The 5,289-nt window shown below is 47.3% G+C and overlaps 1 pseudogene; it reads left to right on the top strand.

The window, feature by feature from the left end:
• The first annotated feature begins 1,871 nt into the window (after positions 1-1,871).
• On the top strand, positions 1,872-4,940 carry LOC115532619 (uncharacterized protein K02A2.6-like; annotated as a pseudogene).
• Positions 4,941-5,289: the final 349 nt, after the last annotated feature.

Genomic DNA, 5,289 nt, shown 5'->3' on the forward strand with positions numbered 1-5,289 from the left:
GTGAAACGAGCACTAGGTGCTCGCCTTTGAAAAAAATGGAGGCTCAAGCGAGCTGATTTGGAATGTGGTTTCTTATGTCGTCACATAGCATCTAAGCTTACTTAGATGCTTACTCTTACTCTGCCTGGCCCGCCCAGAGACTTGGCCCGCCAATGAGACATGACCGTGCGAGCGCCACATGTGTGTGTGTGAATACACACACTGTAACGCAAGTGTTTCTTGTCGGTTCTTTGACGTCTCTTGTATTTCCACAACGAGACTGTAGTGGGGGTTATCTCAGCCATGGTTATTGGGGGAAAGGAACTTTGGCTTTGACTCCCTGAAGTACATGAACTGCGACATGCCGCTGGTTGCCTCGAAGCACCACCGCATGGCAGCGGGCAGCCGGCAGCAGGCAGCGCGCGGTTCAGTCGTGAAAGTGGAAGAACCAGAGACGTCGCAGAACCCGACGAAGTCGTCTGTGATTCATAATATCGTCTGGAGGCGCACACAGCTTTTGGCCCTGATAATATGTATTATATGATTTAGATATCTATGCATTATATGATATTATTTAGATATAGAGCTCCAGGACTTTAACGCAAGTGTTGTACACTTCCTTAATATTTGGATAACCGTTCTGCTTATGGTGTTATGGCGCATAACACGTCAGACTCTCGTCTCTGGTATTTCTACAACGAGACTCGTAGTGGGGGTTATCTCAGCCATGGTTGAGAATGAATTGGGGGAAAGGAACTTTGGCTTTGACTCCCTCAAGAACATGAACCACGACATGGAAGAGAAAGAGATTGTTGGCGGCGAATGTCTCCCGCTTGAGCACCGCTTCCCACTGCCTGGGGAACACCACCTCGGCGCTGCAGGAGGCGGAGGTGCCTAAGCGCTGCCCAGCAACAATCCCTTTCTCCTCCTTGTCGCGGTTCAGTCTACTTCACATTGAAGTGGATGTGGAAGAACTAGGAACGTCGGAGAACCGAACGCAGTCGTTTGAGATTCATAATATCGGCTCACACAGCTTTTTTGATATAGATATCTATGTAGGCTATATGATATTATTTAGATATAGAGCTCCAGGACTCACGTGTGTTCTAGAATATTTACAGAACACGGCTAAAGGCTGTGTGCACCTCGCCATTGAAGCTCCTTCAATGTGCAATAAGAAGCCTCCCGTGAGTTACTACATAAATGGCGATGAGGATAAACTAAAGCCGATGCAAACAAACAGTAAGACTCTGTAAAGTTGCTGCGTTAGCATTAGCGAATCCGAATCCGAATCGGACGTTACCTGGATATAATCATGACGGCGGCCTTGGTAGGGAGCACCGCTCCGTTCGACAGTGAGACGCAGACGTGGGAAGAATATTGTGAGGTTCTTCAGCATTTTTCTTAAGCTAATGAAATCACAGATGCAAGTCGGCAGAAAGCTATATTGCTCAGTTCAGTTGGAAGTCAGACGTACAGCCTCGTGAGGAACCTTGTCAGTCCTGCCAAGCCTGGAGACAAGACGTTTGCTGAACTGGTCAATATTTTAAAGGACATTTCAACCCCAAACCCAGCGAGATTGGGCAGTGGTTCAAATTTAATTCCAGACATAGGAAGCTTGAGGAAACATTAATGGAATATATCGCTGTGCTTAGGAAGTTAGCACTGGATTGCATCTATGGAGACAAGTTGTCGGAGATGCTACGCGACACACTGGTTTGTGGGATCGGAGATGACCGCATTCAGCGCCGACTGTTTTCAGAGCCCGATTTGAGCTTTAAAAAGCACTGAAGCTGGCACAAGCCATTGAGACAGCCAGCAAAGATGTAAAGGAGTTACAGTCTCCGGAGTCTACACCCTCACACATGAGGGCACCTCAAGCAGTGCACAAAATGTATACAAAGCAGTTCCCCACTAAGCAGCAGCACCAGTATAACGCTTGTTACAGGTGTGGAGGTGAGCAGCACAGGGCTGGGGACTGTAGGTTTATTAAGGAAACCTGTCATAAGTGTGGTAAAATGGGCCACATTCAAAAAGTGTGTAGGTCAGGTGGCTCGTTTAGCACTTCACAGGCTAGAGCGGGTGGAGTACCAACAGGGAAGTATTGGAAAACTCAGGGAACACATTATGTCAGCCAGGGAGAGGGCGACATAGACGAAGATTAAGTCATGTTCACACTGTACAAACTAGATGAACTAGACATACCAGCAGAGGAGCCATTTATACAGACATTGACTGTTAATGGGGATAAACAGCAATTTGAAATGGACTCGGGTGTGGGGTAACAGTGGTGAACCACTCTGTGTACAAAACCTTATGGGGGAAGGAGGTGCCAGTGCTGCACTCATGTATAGTGAGGCTAAAAAAATATAACAGGACATAAGGTAAATGTTGTGGGAGCAGCAGTGGTTAAAGTACAGCATAAACAGCTAGTAGAGAACTTACCATTGATAGTGGTGGCAGATTAAGGCCCTAGTCTAGTAGGCAAGTACTGGATTAGGAGGTTAGGTTTACAGTGGAGACCAGAACCCCAGATCCACCATGTTCGGTCGGAGACCCCAGAGAAGGCACAGTCTATACCAGAGCCACAGATACTCCAGGTTAAATACGAGACTTTGGCGGAGGTACTTGGGGAGTTTGTGGAGGTTTTCAAAGACGAACTAGGGAGATTCAGTGAAAATATATGTGGACAATGAAGCAGCCGCCAGGTTTTTCAAAGCCAGACCCGTCCCATACGCCATGAGAGGGTGAGTTGTGGCTGAACTCGACCGTCTCCTTGCCGAGAAGATAATTGAACCAGTAAAATATGCTGAGTGGGCAGCGCCGGTGGTCCCTGTGTTGAAGCAAGATGACACAGCAAGGCTATGCGGAGACTACAAACTGACAGTGAACCAGATCTCAAAACTGGAACAGTATCCAATCCCCAGAATTGAGGACCTGTTTGCCATTCTTTCAGGTGGACAGAAATTTACAATGTTAGATCTGAGTCACGCTTACCACCAGATTCCATTGGATGAGGAAGCAAAAAAGTAACTATAAATACACACAAAGGCTGGTTCACATACAGAGTGCTACCTTTTGCCGTTTCATCATGTCCGGCTATTTTTGAACGTATCATGGAGGGACTGCTGCAGGGCATCCCTTGTTTGGCCATCTTCCTGGATGACATCCTCCTGATGGGAAAGACGCCAAAGAGCACCTGCAGACTCTGACCATGGTGCTGAAACGGCTACAGGAGGCCGGTCTAAGGCTCAAGAGGAAGAGGAGATGCACAACAAGCAGCCTTTGAAAAATCGAAAGAACTCATGCAGTCAACTCAGGTACTCGTGCATTACGATCCAGAGAAGGACATTGACTCCAGACTCTGACCATGGTGCTGAAACGGCTACAGGAGGCCGGTCTAAGGCTCAAGAGGAAGAGGAGATGCACAACAAGCAGCCTTTGAAAAATCGAAAGAACTCATGCAGTCAACTCAGGTACTCGTGCATTACGATCCAGAGAAGGACATTGTGCTGTCATGTGACGTGTCACCATACGGGGTAGGTGCCGTACTGTCACAACACATGCCAGATGGAACTGAAAGACCCATAGGTTTTACCTCACAAACACTAAACACAGCAGAGAAAAACTACTCACAACTGGATAAGGAATGGCTTGCAGTGATGTTTGGAATACAACGCATCCACAAGTACACTTATAGACGGAAATTCACTATAGTGACAGACCACAAGCCCTTGTTGTCACTTTTCAATGAGATGAAAGCAGTACCACAAATGGCCTCGCCCAGGATCCAAAGGTGGGCTGTAACACTGAGAGCCTACGAGTACACAATAGTGTATAAAGAAGGAAAACATCACAGCAATGCAGACGCTCTCAGCCGCCTTCCTTTGCCAGATACACCTAAAGTGGAGACGTCGGAGGAGAGGGTTCTCATGCTGGAGAGCTCTGACATCACACTTGTGACAGTTGATCAAGTGAAAGCATGGACAGACAAAGATCCAGTACTGTCGAGAGTGCGAGAAATGGTTCACAACGGCTGGTCAACAAAAGAAAAAGGGGAGAGGTTTGCCCCTTATGAGATGAGGGAACTTGAACTTAGTAATCAAATGGCTGTGTGATGTGGGGGTCGAGAGTGGTTGTGCCAAAACCAGGCCAAGGAAGTGTCGTGAGACAACTTCATCAATGCCACCCGGGAGTCTCAAGGATGAAAGCATTGGCTAGGAGTAACGTATGGTGGCCGAAGCTTGACAAAGAGGTGGAGGATACGGTAAAGGCCTGTAAAACATGTCAGGAGCATCGCAACGTCCCGGCACCAGTTCCGTTACACCCCTGGGATTGGCCTGACAAGCCCTGGAGTAGTATTCACGTGGATTATGCCGGACCGGAAAAAAAAATTGTGGTCATAGATGCACATTCAAAAATGGATGGATGTGTATCCAGTGAACTCTGCCACTTCAGCCAACACAATTGAGTGCCTGTGTACCAGTTTCAGTAACCATGGACTGCCTGAGTTGGTGGTGCCTGAAAATGGCACTTGTTTCATCAGCACAGGGATCAACGCGTTTCTAAGTAAAAATGGAATCCGTCATGTGACCTCTGCACCCTACCATGCCTCCAGTAAGGGGTTAGCAGAGAGAGGGGTACAAACATTTAAGAGAATGATGAAAAAATTTCCAGAAGGCACGCTGACAGCTAAAGTGGCCAGAGTGTTATTCAGCTACAGAGTGACCCCTCACACTACAACAGGCCTTTCACCAGCAGAGCTGCTTCTCGGGAGGAAGCTACGTTGCACTCTGGAATCAATCCATCCAGACCTAAACAATAGAGTGCAGAAAAAACAAGAAATACAAAAAAAAGATCACGACAAAAAGACTAAAGAATGCTGGTTTAAAACAGGAGATTCAGTGCTGACCCAGAAAGTTTTGGACCCAAATGGATTCCAGGAATCATTGAGTCAGTGACGGGACCAATGTCATACAAGGTGATGCTGGGTGACGAGAGGATAGTGAGGAGACATGTGGATCAGATTCATGCTCACCACCAGAGACCAGAAATAGGCAATGATTAAACAACAGACTGTTTCAACTCAGCCCAACAAAAGAGATGAAGCATGGCTGGATGCTGAGGAGGTTGTGCTCAGTGGTGACCAGTTGGAAGAGCCAGCAGCAACAGAAGCTGTAGGAAGTTCAGACCAAAGAGCTGTGGCAAACCAAACTCCAGTGAAGAGACTGGCCAAAAGGGAAACTAAGTTGCCCAGTTTCTTAAGGACTTCCAGTTGAACTAAGAGAAAGAGACTCATTGATAAGGGGG

Source organism: Gadus morhua, chromosome 19 (assembly GCF_902167405.1).
Source record: "Gadus morhua chromosome 19, gadMor3.0, whole genome shotgun sequence".
Taxonomy (NCBI): domain Eukaryota; kingdom Metazoa; phylum Chordata; class Actinopteri; order Gadiformes; family Gadidae; genus Gadus; species Gadus morhua.